The 19,278-nt window shown below is 46.5% G+C and overlaps 1 protein-coding gene across 5 annotated transcripts in view; it reads right to left on the bottom strand.

The window, feature by feature from the left end:
* The window catches only part of Lrrc8d (leucine rich repeat containing 8 VRAC subunit D), a 105,053-nt gene that overhangs the window by 45,640 nt on the left and 40,135 nt on the right, over nt 1–19,278 (bottom strand). Inside the window, exon 3 of one of the 5 annotated variants that reach the window (XR_005973405.1) lies at nt 17,317–17,498. The exons of the other annotated variants lie outside the window; for them this stretch is intronic. The gene's annotated coding sequence lies outside the window, so the exon portion shown is untranslated. Of the gene's footprint in view, nt 1–17,316; nt 17,499–19,278 lie in introns of those variants that run through there. 5 annotated transcript variants of the gene reach the window in all.

Raw genomic sequence — 19,278 nt, 5'->3', positions numbered from 1 at the left:
GCCTATGTCCCACTCCCCGCAAATCCTCTTTCCCAACCAGCAGAGGAAACAACCCGGTTAGGATTATGCATCTGTAGAGAGGAAACCTTCACGTTTCTCTCTTCTCATTTCATTGTCTTCCTCCTCCAAGGGCAAATAGGGCACTGCCCTCTACGGCATTGGTTCTTAACAAACGTGACACATGGATTTGGTGGGCCCCTCTGCAGAGACTCCGTGGCTCTGAGGTGCCCCCTGGGGTGTATACGGCAAAGGGGCACTAAGGCAGAGAGGTGGGTGGTATATTCCTCTTTAGTGGCTATGATTTCCAAAACCCAGAGAGAACGCTGTCACTCAACTTCAGGAGCCCCAAGAAAGGTCCAGAATTTACAAAGCAGTTAGGGTGCATTTGAGGCTTCGGATTGGCCAGGAAAGGGTTTGAGAGAGGCAAGACTAGGCTCCATAGCAGTGATTTGGGGGAGAAATCTGAAGAGGCTGGGTGGGGGGGCTCATCAGAGCAGGGCTGACAGAGTTATAAAGGGGGAATCCCTGGATGGCCTTACACAACGCAGGCTGAGTAGCCCAAGAACAATCATCTCCTCCGACAGAGGCTGAGAATCTGAGAGCCATCCTGCCCCTGGGCTGGATGCTGCCTCTTAGGCAATTCTAACCCTGTGCTGAAGGCCGAGAAACTCCTGTGTGGGAGAAGAAGAAAGACTGCGAAGGATGCCTGTGGCAGCCGTGCATGGATGAGCACAGCAGCAGAGAGAAGCAGAGGCGGGCAAGTGAGCTGCTCTCCCTTGGACTAGCTCATATCTGGGCTGCCGCTGGGAGACCCCGCCCACTCCACAGGAGGCTCCATCTCAGCTCCCCCTTCTCAGAAAAACCTTCAAAACCCACCCAGGGTCTGTCTCTTAGTTGATCCAATCAGGTTCAGGCTCAAGTCTGATCACTCCTGTTCCAGGACCCAGAGGCAACACCAAGAACCTTTCAGGCTCTTACCATTAATCAGTGTTTTCCGTCCTTTGTGAATGGATTCTAGTGGACTGTTATTAACTTTGACCTTCAACAAATTCCTTAACAATTTTACTGCCTCGGTTCCATCACAAAAGAAAACAGTTTAGATGCAAAGCAAATGAATTCAGGTTTGCGGAACACTTAAAGGCACTGCTGGGCATGGAGTGAATGCTACTTGTTTGTTAAATAAACAAAAAACGCCACTAACATTTAATAAGCACCCCCACGGGTGGGAGGAGAGGTGAAGAGCTGGAGGTTAAACACTGAGTAAGTTCAAGTGTCTTCCTGACACCTGACATTCCCCTCGTCACTGCCCCGCCTCCCGGTCCTACTTCATTTTCTTGTTAACATTACTGGGCATCTAATTAATATCCAAAGGACGCACGAAGCACAATTAATAAAAACCCAGAGGATGATATTGGGGCTCAGCCTGAAGATCCGAAAAGCAAAACAGCCAACTGCTGGCTCTTACCTCAACCTCCGTTCTGAAATGCGATCCTGCCCCAAGGAATCTCTGAATGAGACTGTGTCTGAGAGCTGTCTCCTCCCGTCTTATATACTCACTAGGACTGGGATTAAAGGCGTGCACCACCCGGTTTCTATGGCAAACTAGTGTGGCGACTGGGATTAAAGGTGTGTGTTATTCCAGCCTGTTCTGTAAGGCTGCTGGTGTGGCCGTTTTACCATCTGAACTTCAGGCAAGCATTATTTATTAAAATATAAATGAAATTATCACTACAGATACAAGCTTCTTGGGCTCAGTCACTACATGGCCTTTGTGGGCCTGACTTCACGGCAACAGTGTCTCTGGTTTCTGAATCAGGGCCTGATGTTTACTGGTGGCTTATGATGTGGATTATGAAGTGGGTGGTGGCGATGCATGCTTTTAATCCCTCAGGAGGCAGAGGCAGGCCGAACTCTGAGTTTGAGGCCAGCCTGGTCTACAGTAAGAGTTCCAGGATAGCTGGGGCTGTGTGCTAAGACCCTGTCTCAAAAAAAAGAAAAGAAAGAGAAATGAACTATGAGTGAGTGAAGGACACTTGGCTCGCTTTTATGACATCTGTAAAGACCAGGTAATAAAATATCTTATGGCCTCTCACTTTCAATAATGTGCATATTTAAGCACTTGTAATCTAGTATACTCCCATATTAAAAAGAAAAAAAATCAAAGAACATCTCCAAAACTGACATATTCCAAATCAAGCTCAAAGAGTCCAACTAACTACTTGACCTATATAAAACTAGATTATAGCTTCATTTACATATTTTCTTTGTCCTGAAGATTTTTTTGGTTTCCGAATCAGGGTTTCTCTGTGTAACAGCTCTGACTGTCCTGGTACTAGCTCTGTAGACCAGGCTGGCCTCGAACTCAGAGATCCACCTGCCTGCCTCTCCCTCCTGAGTGCAGGAATGGGGTGTGTGCCGCCTTCGCCCATGGAGAATAGTCCTGAGAGGCATGGATGGGGTGGAGATTTACCCCTCAGCAGGGGTTGCTTTACCCACACAACCTGATTGGAATGAAATTGGGTGTACTTCACCAGGTCTGATGAGTAGGTGAGGCCCAAGGATTCGGAGTCTGTTTGAGAAAAGCTCACTGTAGAAAGGTGTTGGGATGAGCAGAGGAGAGGCAGAGGAGGCTTGACCAGCAGAGGCCTGGTAGAGCCAAACCGAAATGGCTGTACCCACGGACATTCTCACCACTGATGGGGGAGTGTCATATATCAATCTGTTGATTTCATTGGTTAAGTAATAAACAAACTGCTTGGCCCTCATAGGTTAAAACATAGGTGGGAGGAGTAGACAGAACGGAAGGCTGGGAGAAAGAAGCTGAGTCAGAGAGTCGCCATGATTCTCCCACTCCAGGCAGATGCAGGTTAAGATCATTCCTGGTAAGCCAGCTCGTGGGCTACAGCAGATTATTAGAAATGGGCTAGTCCAGGTGCTAGCCTAGAAGAGGCTAGATAGAAATGGGCCAAGCGGTGTTTAAAAGAATACAGTTTCTGTGTAATTATTTCGGGTAAAACTAGCCGTGGGGGCGGTCGGGTGCCGGGGACGCAGCCCGCCGTTCCTATTTCAACACACCACATTCTCTTCTATTAATCCAATCACTCCCCCCCCCCGCCCCGTGAAATGCCCGTGGGTTACTGTAGCAGGCACTCTTCGCGTTTTATCTACGAACAGGACTCTGCCTACAATCATACTCAACACCTTCAATTCACACTATTGCAGAGAGGAGACTGGTAATCTTTTCAGACACAGAGAGTGGAGAGGAAGGGAGAGGCTAAAGGGCAAAGACTCTGGTCTTTACTGAGCTGTGGGGTGTTTGCTTTTATTAAAGGACTATAAAGTCAATTAACAAGCAACACATCCTCCTAGCTCCTGCCATAGGACACATCCACATTACACCTCTCAGTGAACACACAGAAATACTTTCCTGACTGGCAAGGTTGCTCAGTCGGTAGAGGCACTCAAAACCAAGCCTCAGAACCCACATCCCAGGTTGTTGTCTGGCCTACACATGCCTACTACGGTGTGCACATATACACAATAGATAAATTAATGAATGACATTTTACAAGTACAAAATAGCTCCTATTTCCGAATCAGGAGTCAACAGTGACAGATTTTACATCGGAAGAAAACTGGCTCTTCCTCCTCCGGGCTCTTCCTCGTTAGTGATGGGCTTGGCTTCGTGGAAGTGAAATTTAGTCATTAAACAAACTGCCACAGACGTACTGACGGTGAGCGCCGTGTAAGGACCGAGCAAGCGAGCCCCGAGTGCCACAGACGTACTGATGGTGAGTGCCGTGTAAGGACCGAGTGAGCCCCGAGTGTCACAGACGTTCTGATGGTGAGTGCCGTGTAAGGACCGAGCAAGCGAACCCCGAGTGCCACAGACGTACTGATGATGAGCGCCGTGTAAGGACCGAGCGAGTGAGCCCCGAGTGTCACAGATGTACTGATGGTGAGCACCGTGTAAGGACCGAGTGAGCCCCAGTGCCACAGACGTACTGACGGTGAGTGCCATGTAAGGACCGAGCGAGCCCCAGTGCCACAGATGTACTGACGGTGAGCGCCCTGTAAGGACCGAGCGAGCCCTGAGAGAACTAAACCAAAGCTGGATTCACTTGTCTCCCTAAGAAGCAGGATGCTTCAACACTCAAGATGAGCCTCTTGTGACTTCTTGTTTCCATGGTGATAAATAACATTGGCTGCTACGTGTGGTCTGGCTTACATCTATGAACAAGCATTTCCTGATGAATGGCAATTCCCACAAGATAGAACTGCCCAAATATTTTAGGCAGATGATGAGAAAAAAACATTCTACACAGTAAAAATGAATAACTGGTTAGGTCACCGAGCAGGAACAAGATGATGCTTCGGACCTAAAATTCATTTTCGCGAAGGAAGCCCCTCTGCTGATGGTTTAGTATTTCTGTAAGAACTACACTCAGGAAAATAATTGAGGTACACGGAGAACATACGTACATATTTCTACATTAAGAACACTCAGACCAGGCATGGTAGCCACAACTTCAATCCCAGCAGGGAGGCAAAGGCTACAAGAGTTCTTTGAGTTTCAGGCCAGCCAGGACTACATAGTGAGACCCTGCCTCAAAGACAAACACAACAAAGGAAGAGGAAAAGGAAGAAGAAGATGATGATGATGGCGACACAGGTTTTATGAGCAAACTTAAAAAGATTATACATCTGGGGATTTTGAGGACTGTGCCAAGATTTTTATTCAATTGCTTAAATCATGTGTTATGGCCAGGGCATATTTCATATTTGAATTCTTCAGCTATAGCTTCAGTTTTTCAGAAAGGCTTATTTGTAAACAGGGGACAGCTAAGCATTGGATTCTGTGTCACAGCCTTCTTCCTGGGAAGGCTGGTGGTCTCAGAGAGGTTGATAGCAGGTTCCTGCAGCAGGACCCGGCAGGAGCGTATGCCGGCAGCATTCCATGGATGCTGTCTGCAGGGCACGTTTGGACACTACCCACACCGTCAGTCCATCATGGACACACACGGAACCTGGTGCAAAGAAGACCAACACTGGAGGGGAGCCATGAACGTCACATGCAACTCAACCTCACCACTTCCATCTGGCTTTCCCACTCAGTAGCTGGGTGTTTCATAGCCATGAACGTCACATGCAACTCAACCTCACCACTTCCATCTGGCTTTCCCACTCAGTAGTTGGGTGTTTCATATCTAAGGCACTGGGCCATGAGATACTCAAGGGACATGTATATGATCATGTATGAAACGGCTCCCCCTTCCACCCTTTTCCCGTGAGGCAAAGGCACAGAACCTGAACCCCTTCTCTGTAAGCAAACTGCACATTTGGTGGGGCTGTGGCATTTGAAGGGAGCGGTGAGGATTTTCCAGAGAGGACAGGTTGAGATAGTATCTTCATGTTCCTTGAGTCGCAGCCTCTCCCTGCCTACGAGAGCCTGTACACACTGTTTCTAAGAAAGCTTCAGCACAGCTGCCTTTGATGAGAACAAGACAGCCGCTCACAGTCTGGACAGAATAAGGAAATCTCCTGGGCTGGTAGCACAAAACTCAGTCTGTTTAAAAAAACCTTCTTATTCTTTGTGGGTCAGGTTCGTTCCCTTCCGTATTTCCCAACATACCCACCAAGAGAACTGGACATAAATCTGCTCCCAAACGTGTGGAAAAGGGACTAAATATTTAAATTATTTAGAAGCAGTCACAGAAGTTTTGTACACACCTTACTAAATACTACCTGCACGGCCCAGTACAGGAGGCGTAGGCTACAAGGCTTAAGTCTGGATACGCAGGGTCACCTGACAGGCAGGAAAGGGGCAAAATGGGAAGATGTACTAGAAGCACAACCGCCTACAAAACTCAAACTTTTGTCAACTTTCACTTCATGGGAATAAAGTTGTATTGAGCAAACAGAGCCCATAGGAAAGACAAACAGCTCAATCCGGATATATATTGGACACATCTCTGACACTTCTTTATCCTCAGGGACATTGTCTTGAAGATGTGGGTACAGGAACAGACACTGGAGAAGGCAGGGCTAGTGACGAAGAAGACACACGATGAAGGTGCTCCGGGTGGGGCATCCACGGAGAAGAGCTCTGTCCCAGGAAGAGGAAAGTGACTGTCAGGCAGGCATGTGGATCCCCAGCACCAATGTCAACAAGCCTGGCGTGGCAGTGCTGTGTGCAGACCGAAGGGCGGATAGGAAGATGCTTGGGGCTTGTCGGCCAGTCAGTATGGCCAAAGATGCGGGCTTCAGTGAGACCCTGTCTTAAAAATAAGGTAGAAAAGCAAAGAGAAGGAGGCACCCAGCATCAGCCTTTGGCCTTCATGCTCGCTCGCTCTCTCTCTCTCTCTCTCTCTCTCTCTCTCTCTCACACACACACACACACACACACACACACACACACACGTAAACGCATACACAGCAAACAAAACACACAAAAGTCAATGAATTAAAGTCTAAAACAAACAGTAAAGGGACCAGGTCTGGTTAGAGGCAGGCAGAGATCTGTTAGTTAGAGGTCAGCTAGCCAGGGTTTTATACAGTGAGAACCTGAAGAAAGAAAAGAGAGAGGGAGAGAGGGAGGGAGGAATGAAAACATGTCAGCAGCTCAGTGACGGCCCGCCCTCCGTGATACACACGGTAGCCTGGACGGATAGGCAGCATCTCAACAGCAGCTGGCAGTTCAGGCTGCGCTCCACTCCCAGACCAGGAGCACAGGAGGGAAGTGCCACCGAGTGAGCACTCATGGCTGGGACTGCACTGGCAGCTGTCAGTGGAGAGCTGCCGTTCATACTGTGGCCCTTGTACCAACCGAATACGTATTTCATGTGGGGACAGAGCACACTCTCAGACAAGTGCTGTCTCAATTTATAATGCAGAGATCTCAAACTCTGCAAGAGATTCCTGATGCTATGGAGACCAATCATGCACCCTAGTAATGTACGTCAGAGTATGGAATTAAACAGACGGCAGAAAAAGCCTTAAAAAACACTTCCTGGAATGTTCAGTGGAATTTTTCCATAGGAAAGAGACATGGTATTGAAGTACTTTTCAAAGCTGTCTTTGTTTATTTTATGTACATGGGTGATTTGCCCACATGCATGTCTACGTGTATCACACGGGTGGTTGGTGCTCTGGGATGTCAGAAGAGGGTACTGGATCCCCCTGGGACTGGAGTCACAGACACTGCCGGCCATCATGTGGTATAGGGATACAGCCTCCGAGCAGAGCCTCCATCTCTCTCCATCCTGACGGCAAATACGTGTGACCAGCCACCTCAGGGTCCTATCACCAAGCCCTCCATAGCATATCCCTTCTCAAACCACAGGCCAAGCTATTCTCTAAGTCGCTTTTGGCAAGTATTTCGTCGCAGCAACAGGAAATGAGATTAGCATACACAGGTAAAAATGTATAAAGAGTGCCAACATTTTGGACTGGAAATCGCTTAAGTTTAGGAATTAAGTTCGGTCACATAAACTATTCTGAGGTGAGAGTTAAAGCCTGTAAGTAGCAGAAACAAGATTTTGCTGAAAACAAATAAACCAGCCAACCCCGAAAACTACTGTCATCAGAAACGTAAAAGTAATTATGCCCTCCGTAAATTGAACTAAATACAAACATTAAGTTCATATGCTTTGCATTCTGGCAAATTATAAGCTCTGAAACACATACATGCACACGCAGAAGTATATGTAAAGAGAAAGTAGTATTCTTCTCGGTATCTGAATCACTAAAGACCAGCACAGTTGGGATACAGTGCCACAAGCCAGGAATTGCAGCTCTTGGGAAGCAGAGGCAGGAGGATCAAGAGCTCAAAGTCATCTTAAGATGTATAGCAGGTCTGATGCCAGTGTGAGCGACTTAGAAAAGAAAGAAAAAGAAAACAAACCTGAAAACCTGAAACCTAACGAAGACTGCTCTATACAGGCACTTAGCGAGCAAAGTGCTTCGGTGTTTTCAGTTAAAGATTAATGAAGGTCCAGACACCAGCTAGACCCCAGGTAATCATCGACTTACTTTCTTCAACAAAGCACAGAAGACACGCTCTGTCCCACGATATTGCCCAGGAGCCTGGGACACTTAACCCTAGATAGACATGAGATAATTTCACTCTGTAAACATAAGACATCTGCAGGGAAAGGCCAAAGATAGTCATCGCACCAAGCGCTTGGGGGTCCAGCCCTCCCAGGGAAGGCTAATGAACTCGCCTTCACTAGCACCCGGCTGTAAACAGCTTACATAACTCTGCGACCTGCAGGCATGAATCTAACAGCACAGGAAGCAGCTTCACAGGCCCTCTGCTATAGAGCACTAAGCTTTTCAGCCCAGAAGCAGCCTCGGAAGTACAATTAAAGCTGCCTTCTATGTCTGGGATGAAGGTCTAGAATGTGCTATAGAAAGTGCTCAGTTTTAAATGTCCCAAGAATAAAATGCCCAGACGACTACTAGTTTCCTTAAAAACTACCAAGGTGAACAATATGCTCATGATCTGAATTAAGAGTGGTACCTTAGACCTGGGCTGCCTCCTGTTCTGACATGGTCCATTTAGCTTACAGTAAAGTTAAGCAGTGAGACTCTCAGGGCCAAGGTTAGGACCAGACATTTGTGATACATATATCATACACCCAGACATGATCTGGATACCCAGGCTGAGCCTCTTGGGCATAAGGGGGACAGTGTATAAAATGACTCTCGTTGCTTTTGTGTTTCCCTTCTACATATACCTAAAGAGAAACTTGTCAAAAAACAAAGAAAACTGTATAAAATCGCTCATGGTTTAAGGAATCCTCCTTCCTGACTTTGAAAACTACCTGAGGCCAGTAGACACTTCAGTGTTGTTTTAATTTCCTAGGAAGCCTCAAGGCACACAAGTGCAAAGAGATGACCCTCCAGAGGAAGCAGTGATGGCAAAGAGCCTCTCCAGCCCTGCAACTCCACATCAAAGACCGCATCTTCCACGTAGCCCAGTTACAATACCCGAAGGCATCTTCAAGTGCTCAGCTCACTGGCGTGTTATAATCTGCCCTCGAGGATCTTTCCTCACGGTTCTCTCCTACCCACGGCCTAGATCTAGGCTTTAACTCAAAACGAGCTCCCTGTCACCCATCTCCATCCACCCCATCCAACCTCCACGGTGCCACACGTTGTACTTTGTTAGAGAAGAAGAAAATCTAATCATGGCTCAAAACCTCTGCTGAGTCTAGGAATAAGTCCAATTTTCCAAGGTGTGGGCCAGACTGTCACCATGACTTCCGGGCCAGCCACATAGCCCTGGAGGTCCCTGCCATAACCCCTGACAGCACTTCCGTAAGCAGGCGCGCGCACACACACACACACACACACACACACACACAGAGCATAGCGTCAATATGAAGACCCATTTCTTTCTGTAACAACTCAATCCCCAATGCAGAGACGAGGCAGGGCAGAAGAAATGTGTACTGAGCCCCATGGCTCACCACCCTCGGAGCCCAGAGGCTCAAATGCTGCAGCAATGGAGCACACGATCCAGGGTAAACTATTCAGGGTGCTTAGACTCCGTGTCTCTTCCGGGAATATGGTTATAACACAGGAACAGCTTCTTTGCATTATTAATTAGTGCCAATTAAATAGCCATGCAAATCGCTTAGCACAAGGCGCAGAGCCTGACCAGAAAGAGACAATTAGGTCCTAGTTACTATTACAGCGATCTATATGGAAGAGGAGGTGGAAAGATTGTAAGAACCAGAGACGGTAGGTAATTCCAAGGACACGGTGTTTTCTAGACACAATAGGACCGGTCCACATATGAATTCAGAGACTGTTGCAGTACTCACAAGACCTGCACAGGTCCAAGTCAGACTGAGTACCGGCGCTGAGAGGGCCCCACCCCTATTGATACCTGCTGACAAAGGTAAAATAAGTTTTCTCCAGTTGAGGGTCAGTAGGTGTACCAACCACACCCAGGGCTACAATGAGATGGGCTCTTAAGGGTGAGATTATCAAACTGCTTCTACTTAACTCGTGGCTACCTGACAGCCAACACGTGGTGTCTGTGCAGTGGCCTTTACCTCTTCTTCTTCTAATTTTTATTTATTTTATTTATTTTTTAAGCTTTTCTATGTAGCCCTGGAGGTCCTGGAACTCGCTCTGTAGACCAGGATGGTGGAGAAATCACAGAGATCTGCCTCCCTCTGCCTCCTGAGTTCTGGGACTAAAGGTGTGTGCGGCCATCACCCAGCTCCATCTTCCAATTCTTACAAACTGACTCAGAGTTTATCTCCTGCAAGAATCCACAAAGGACTTCTTTATCAAATTAAATTGTAGTTCTGAGATTCCAGAAGAATTTCAATTCAAGAAGAAAAAATAAATTTAAACTAAATTTTGTCTCCACGTGAACAGATGCTTTGCTACTTTGGTTGTCAGAGAAATGCAAACCAAACCCCACAGTGAGGCACTGTTTCAGACCTGCAGGTGTGGCTCTAGAGTCAAAAAGCACTGGCAAGAATGAATGAAAGCAAAAGCTTCGCGCATTGCTAGTGGCAATGAAAACTGGTCCCCCAGTTCCTCAGGATGTTAGATAACTAAGATCTGACCTACCAATCACATCCCTAGGACACACCGAGAAAGGTGAAAACCACATGACCTCAAAACTTGTCCACACAGTATCACAGGCACCAGACCGAACAGGAAATGCTCACACACACGTGTTAACCAGTCACTACGGACAAAACGTGGCATGTCTGGTTTCAGTTTTACACAATGAAACAACCCGAAGAGCTATTCTACAACACTCTGGGTTACTGGGCACTACTGAATCGTGTATTATAAGACACCACACATTTCTACAATGGAAGGCTCTACGGCAATGAAGCAGCAATGTACTGAGCCAGGCAGGCATTGATGAACCGTAAGAATGCTATGTTCAGTGAACAAAGTCAGGCAGGGACCTTAGAACACACATCTAATTAATATCCGTAATTGGCAAACTGACGAAGACTGATTTGCCAGTGGTCAATGGGGCTGACAGGGGAGAATAATTTCCAATGGGTAGTCTCCTTTTAAGTGACAAATATCTAAAAACATGACAATGGTTGCAAACTCCACAAATGCACTGAATGGCACTGGGCTATACATTCAATGGCCAATAGTCTGGTCGAGAATTATCAATAAAGTAATTCATGCATGAAAAAATAACCTTACGTGACTGCTTGCTATAGACCTACAGGTTAAAATCATGGCTGTGTTTAGGCAAACAATGTACCTTCAACTCTGAGATCGACATCAGTCCCAATTACAGTTGGCATGTCCACTGCCTCCCCAACTGGCTTTGATTACTCTGCCGGGAGTCCCCTCCTTCCACAGGTGTTTCCTGGCTACGGTGGGAGACCAGCTGCAGGGTTAGAGAAGCCCGCAGAGAACTATGTGGTCTTAGTGAGCCCATGAAGCCAAGCTTTACTGCTTCGCTCCCTAAGAGAATCTCTGTTAAATCACAGGGACGGCCAAGGCTGGAGAACAGAGAAGAAACACAGAAACAGAACATTTCCAGGGACACAAGGATCTGGCTGTTCTGAGTGCTGGCACCAAGTGTTCTCGAGCAGGGACTAAGCGTTAGCTAAAAGACTCATTTAGTTATCACTGGTGTGTATTTCTATGTGTCTGTGTATGAAATGTGTACCATGTGCGATATGTGTATGATATGTGTACCACGTGTGATATGTGTATATGTGTACCATGTGTGATATGTGTATATGTGTACCACATGTGATATGTGTATGATATGTGTGCCGTGTGTGATATGTGTATGATATGTGTACCGTGTGTGATATGTGTATGATATGTGTATGATATGTATGAAATGTGTACACGTATGATGGTCTGAATAAGAATGGCCTTCACAGGCTCACATGTGAATGCTTAGTCACTAGGGAGTGGCACTATTTGAGAAGAATTAGGACCTGTGGCTTTGCTGGAGCAAGTATGTCACTGAGGATGGGGGCTTTGAGGTTTCACACGGGCTCCAGTGTTGACCTCTCTGCCATGATGGTCATGGACTGAACCTCTGACTCCGTAAGCAAGCCCCCAATATTTAATTTTGTAAGCGCTGCCTTGGGTCTGTGTCTCTTCCCAGCCACAGCACAGTGCCGAGGGCACCACGTAAGTGCAGGTGTCCGCGGGGATCCCCCAAAACTGGATTCTCAGGAGGCCCGGAGCCACCTGATGCAGGTGCTGGGAACCCTGGTCCTCAGCCAGCGGCCTTCCAGACTACAGTGGGATTCCGAATTTACGAAAACAAGGATCCTCGACAGTTCTAGCACCAAGGTCAAAGAACTCATCCGTACCAAGTATATACTAGAGACCAAGGCAACAACCTTATGCTTCAAATAATAATGATAACCAACATGGGAGACCTCGCTGGGCAAAGTGCATTGTCACATGAACATCTGCTTCAATCTTAATGGCTTAAATTCCAAATGTTTTTAAATACATTAAGATCTCATTTATTCTTTTTTATTACATTTGCTTATTCTGTGTGTATGTGCGTGCACGGGCCTGCCTACCTAACTGCCTCAACATGGGTGATCTAGAGGTCAGAGGACAGCTTACAGTAGTAGGCTCTCCACCTTCATGATGTGGAAATACCCCAGCACACACAGGTGTGCACACACACACAGGTGTACACAGGCATGCACACACAGGTGCATAGGCACACACACACACACACACACACACACACACACACACACACACAGAGGTTTGGGCAGACTTGAGTAACTGGGATTTAAATGAGAAGGACCTATGGCAGGAAGATCTACAGATCCCTGTAAAGCGAAGACCACCTGCACTCAAAGACTGCTTTGTACAAATGGTTTAGGGGGGGGGTGGAAAGTATTTTTGTTTTCCTTGCAATTTCATACCTCTGCAGCTATTATGAAAAAGGGCTTTAAAACCCCAAAATTCTATTGACTTGCATAATCACACCCAAAGGCGGCAATATTCAAAACAAGTCTGTGTTCAAAGTCCTGGTTCAAAGACAAAAAAACAGAACAGAGGATCTTTTGATCCTCATTTATTGACATGCAGCTCCAACACAAACCCAGGCTTTCCTTCAGACCTTTCTCCCCTGGGACAATGGGAAGGACTGAAGGCAGTTAACTGGAAGAGGCTCTGTCTCCCACTGTAGACCCTGAAAACACAGAATAAATACCAAACAAGCCGTGGGGGCTCAAGTTCGAGGAGCCGCGCACCTGGCAGACTTGAACCCTGCATAAAACCTCTCCATGCAGACTGACAGTTTTCTAAGAACAAACAGCCCTGGGGAATCTTTTCCCATGACCCACCCCCTCAAAAACATTTTTAATATTTCAAAAATGCGCAAAAAACCGGAGCAAAGCAATTTTAAAATCTCAAAGGGTCGGAGCCAACTTGGATTAGTTTAAGAATGAATTTACTTGAAAGACCCCAAGGCTTTCTTTATAAACACGGCGTCTTCACACCAAAGCGCTGAAAAGCAAAGGACACCAAAGTAACAGAGACCACAGAAAATACCATAGAGTGGAGGGAGATTCAAGTCTGGCCTGGTCTGTAAGGGAAAAATCTCAAATAAGCAGCCTTAGTCTTTGTGAGCTAAAAGCACGGAGAAGAAAAGGGGAAGCAGGGCTATTTTCAGTACCACTGAAGCAAAAGATGGGAGGCTTCAGCGATCTCTAGGTGTTAGGACGGGGTTAGGCAAACAGGCAAGATGCCTAAGGCCATTCCCCCAGCCCACTTCTACACAGCTCAACCATCAATGCCCACCGCACCACTGTGTGCCCCAGAGGCACAGACAGGAGGCACAGGCAGGAAGTCTGTGCACATGGAGAGCACCTGGTCTACTTCATAGAGAAACACTCTGCTGCATCCACGTACATGTAGCATGAATGCTTTTCCCAAAGGTCCCAGGTAGGCGACAAGATGATGCCAAGGCTGGTGTTCCCGTTTTGCATACCAGTGAAGGAGCATGAGGAAAGACGGGAAGTCGCCCCAGGAATCAGCCGGGAAGTGATGCAGAGCCTGGAATCCACCCCGAATCCGCTGAAGACAAGCCTGCAACTGCTTCCTCTATTTCTATATTTTCATCAGATGAGGATTTACTATTTTGCCATAACAAAGAACCAGATGAAAGTTCTTATTTTTAAACAGCCAACTTTTTTATAAAAACCAAATAGGAACAAGATCTCAACTATGTAACTGATGAAATCACAGGCAAAACCAGCTTATCCGGTGGAAGGCAAGAGCAGGATGGCTGGCTCCAAAGATCTTCAAGCCCACACAAGGCACAGAGACTATGAAGAGGAGCAGAAATTACAGCCGAGCTCAAACTCTGCCGGCTCGCCTCCGGTTTGCAAGCCTATCTTCAGCAGCAAGTTGCTACAATGTACACGCTTGTTTCTCTTCTTACACAGCTTCAGAAACTGGGAGTCCACCCCATTATGAGGTCACATAAGTCAATGCAGGGGTCACAAGAAATCTGGCATAACCAATGACAGAAAATTAATTAAGAATAAAAAATGCAATGAATCCAGGGGACTTCAGGCTGTGACCTCGCTGGAGCCTTGGCTCTGAACACACAACATACACATTTCGGATGATGTCACACCATGCAATATCAACAAATCCTCACAGACTATCATGTCATGAACTAGGGAGCTCCTACTACATACACGATGTTGTCTGCCCTTACAGAAACGATAGTCTAATCACAGAAAACAGCTGGGGCTTCTAATATCATCCACCAATCCTCAACACCTAAGTATCGCCTCTGTCTATCTCTGAATCTTGCTGTGTCAGAATGTTTGGTTTTTAAAATTGCTATTTGGGTTGCTCGCTTTAGTTTCACAAAAACTGTCGCATCAATTTCTGTTTGGGATTAGGACAGCAATTTTTTGAAATGTCCTTGAACACACTTCTGCCTCTTTGGGCTACATATTCATGAGAAATAAATATCTATCTCAAAATAGTAATAGATTCTGAAAAACAATCAAGGAGCAAGGTGTAGAAGGAGAAACTGCAGAACCACAAAGTCGTGCAGAAGGAATAACTGTATGGAGCTTTACAAATACGTAAGAGTCGCATGTAAATGTGTCCCTCTTTTAAAGAGAAACTAATAATAAGAATCTACTTCAGTTTCTGACAGAGACACAGCCAGGGCCAGAGTGGTGCTTTTCTGGGCTGTTCCGGCATAAAGCTTGCAACAGTCAGGGATCTATACATACTCCATGACACGGAGTCCCACGTAGACACCCTTCCTCCAGAAGTCTCAATGCTCTCCACTCCCTGGGCAGAATGGGTACCCCAGCCCCAGGGCACTGAAGCCCAGCTTTGGAGATCTGCTCCCTGTCGGAAGCTCGCGCTCCTATCCATGCTTCCTTTGCCTTATCCCAGAAGATCATCTTTGGCAAATGAGGTTTCCCATAGAAACTTCAAACAGGAAAATGAGGACTGTCGAAAAAATTTCAAAGAAAACCTAAACAAACAAACAAATCACTGAGGGTAGAGAATGGCAGATTAACCCTGCACTCAGGAGGCAGAGGCAAGTGAATCTCTAAATTTGAGGTTAACTTAGTACACAGTAAGACCCTGTTTCAAAAATAAAAGCCAAATAATTGAATTTGTCCAGAAAAGCAAAAAGCTCAGGGATTAGAAAACTCATAAAAGAAAAAGAGAAACAAGCCCATCTTGTTAGTCATTGCACAAGGGACAAGCTATGGCCAAATTTGTGTTAATTTTTTAAGTTTTACCATAAAAGGCTTAATTAATTCATAATGTTACTGACTGAAGAGAGATGAAGGGCAGAGGTTTGGTGCCTTCTACACAAGCTATAGCTGCAGACTTTCTGTACCCCGGGATGGTGAGGGGCACACCTTCCTGGAGGAGGACATCGCAGGAGCACCTGCCCGACGCTGTACCCGCGGGAAGTTTACCTAGTGAGCAACACTCAACTCAGAGCTGCTGGGCGCCATCCATGAAGCAGGAATAAAACTCGGGCGGCTACATTTTAAAGCTGTAAAATGTTCTGCTCTACCAAATACACGAATGACCTACGAATTAACACTGAAAATGGAAAAGAGCTTTAATCCGGAAAATATCTAAAATAGGTTATTTTATGAGGTTTATTTATGGGTGTAAATAGAGGTTTATAGTAAGTCCATTAGAGACTACAGTTGTGAATACGACCTTGAGGATCCTGGCGGCCAGAGCCCTTTCCATCAGCTTAGAATCTCCACTCCGCTTTTCATAACGCACTATTGTCCTGTCTGGAGTTCACAGTGGGCATCTGTGGAACACAGACCCCACGATTTCTTCCTTCCAGGAGCGAAAGATTAGACCAGGCAGGGAGGCACAGAGAAATAATGGGTGAAAGCGGAGCAGAAATTAGCACCTGAGCGCAGTAGGCCATTAAAGCATTAGCTTCACATCTACAAGAGCAAAGGTAACCTGACCCGCAGCTGCTTCTGGGGGTGAGGACTCGGCTTCAGGTTACCCTCCTCTGCATTCAGCATGACCACAGGTCATTTCTCCTCCGCCTCAGGCCATTAGCCCTAGTCTGGTTCTCACTCTGATTTTCCCCTCAGCAAACAATGGAGGGGAGAAAGAAATGGCAGCAGGGCCCCATGGCCCCATGGGTAAGGCAGGGGCAGTCCCCAGAACCCACACTAGTGTTCCTCTGCGAATCTGACCCTCTGACATATCACACCCTTGCTCAAAAATGAATATAAAGTCAAACTCAAAGTGTGATAGAAATTTTATTACTAATGACAAAAACTCATTAACATTTCAATATTCTCTTAAAGGTCCCCAGGAATTCACTCACTTGCAAAACATCTCCTATAAAAGTATCATAAAAAAATGTTACGTTCTGTTCATAATCCCTTATAGCAGTTATTCATATACGTGAGCTCATTCAGTGGCTGTGGTACATGCTTGTCATACAGGAGCCTTACAGCCAATCTGCAGTACCTCGAAAATATTAACAATCAACAGAGTTACCTCCTGTCTATTCGCATTAAGACATGCTATTTTTCCCAAACCTGGATTTGCTTTATATAAGAAACCCAAATGAATTCAGAAAATACAGTTAGCAATGTCACAATAACAGCAATCACAATTTTCTCAAACACGTCCTAGTCACCAGACAGGCTCACCTCCGTCATTTCTAGCCCACACCTTTCAAGAGTGACCCCCCACATCTGACTCGCTCACAGGACTCATGCCAGCAAAACCACCAACAGCATGTTTATAAACAAAACTGAACCGTTCTAGGTTTTATTGAAAAGCTATGTTTTAAGGTAGCTTGGGAACGCTCGTACTCCGCTCATTATTTTTTCAAAAGAGAAGAAAGAGGCAGAGCAGTTCCGTGCAGGGAAAAGCCAGGAGCAAGGCAATGAGCTCTGCGAAGAAACCTTCTTCTAGCGCCCTGGAGCGAGCGGACGGACTCCCAAGTCAGGCTGCCGGCTCACTCTTGTTCTACAGATGGAGAAGAAACAGGATGGGAAATGATAAATAAAAACCAACCATCTCTGTCTTCTTCCTGCCCAGAAGGAGGAGGTGATGTGGGGCTGTATGCTCATCCCTAACTCCAAACAGGCAGGGAGCACACTGGCTCCCTCTCAGGTGGCTGAGCTGTGGTTCACCTCTTCTCTTCAAAATGAAAAGAACTGGGTTCATTTTGATAATAAATGTAAAAGCTGGTAATTTTTAAAATTCAGATAATACAGAAAGCTGTATTTTTTAAAAAGCAAAAATCATCTCTAGGGCTAGAGAGATGACTCAGCTCTTCAGAGAGTACACTGTTCTTGCCAAAGAACAGAGTTCAGTTCCCAGCACCCATTCTGGGCAGCTCACAGTTACCTGCAACTTCAGCTCCTGAGGCTCCAACACCTCTGGCCTCCTAGGGCTCCAGCACTCACATGCACACACACAGATAATACACACACAATTACAAATAAATCTTTCTAAAAACCATCTATAACCATCACTGAGCGACAGCTATTCTTAAGGTATCTGTGGACAGGCCTTCCAAATTTTATTCTATGCATCTCACATATGTGGAACCATCTTTCCCTTTAAAAAGCAGATGCTGGTGGCCAGCAAGATGGCCCATGGGGGAACGGACTCGTATAGCCTGATGACCCGAATTTGATTCCCAGAACCTGTGTGGAGGTGTGGAAGGAGAAATGACGCCACAGGATTAACCCCTGACCCCATACATGCACCATGACATCCATGAGTGATGCACATGCGTGTGTGCACATGGGCGGGCACACACGCGCGCGTGCGCGCGCGTACACACACACACACACACACACACACACACAATGAGTGCACCCCTGTAAGAATCAACATTCACACATGGGTATGGCCGTGTCAAAGACCCTAAAGCCTCAAACCTATGGGAACACAGTCTTCCCTCAGTCAGGGATTGCAGAATTGCAAGACCTTGGTCCAACCATGGATGCTGACAGTGCCTGTAGAATACATCAACCTCAAGATGGCTTCCCACAGAGACCCTGCTGAGATGAGCTAACCCAATCCTCTGTCATCTTATTTAATAAAACTGTTGAGTTTCCAGGCTGCTGGTGTGGTTCCATCAGAATGCGTGGCCCATTGGATCCCAGCGCTTTTCGCTATAACGAGCCCATTATTTCTTCATTTCCCTCGCCCCAGTCAGGTCAATCCTAAAGCTGGGCATGCCACTAATAACAATGATAGTAAAAGTGAGGTGCACGGGGGGGGGGGGGGGTCAGCCATAAACTCTAAGGCAAGCACTAAACACTTTTTTACTTCATTTATTTAGTTTACGCATGAGTGCTCTATCTACACATATCTGTAGGCCAGAAGAGGGCATTGGACCTCATATAGATGGCTGTGAGCCGCCATGTGGTTGCTGGGAATTGAACTCAGGACCTCAATGAAGGCAACTCTAGGAAAGAAAGGAAGGAAGGAAGGAAGGAAGGAAGGAAGGAAAAAAAGCATTTAATTAGGGGCTTGCTTATCCTTCCAGAGTCCACCACCATCACAGCAGGGAGCATGGGAGCAGGCAAGGCGCTGAAGACCACTGACAGCTGCACTCTGATCCATAAGAAAGACAGACAGGAGAGAGGAAAGAAAGGAAAGAGGGAGGGGGGAGGAAGGGAGAAGAAATGGGAAGGAGGGAGGAAGGGACTATGCCTAGCATGGGCTTTTGAAACCTCAAAGCCCACCCCTAGTGACATACTTCTCCCAACAAGGCCACACCCCCAATTCT

This window comes from Microtus oregoni, unplaced genomic scaffold (assembly GCF_018167655.1).
Source record: "Microtus oregoni isolate MIOR12 unplaced genomic scaffold, Mior012 000072F_ref0000427, whole genome shotgun sequence".
Classification (NCBI taxonomy): domain Eukaryota; kingdom Metazoa; phylum Chordata; class Mammalia; order Rodentia; family Cricetidae; genus Microtus; species Microtus oregoni.
The sequence above is the reverse complement of the archived record's forward strand: the minus strand, read 5'-3'. Positions and strand labels throughout refer to the sequence as shown.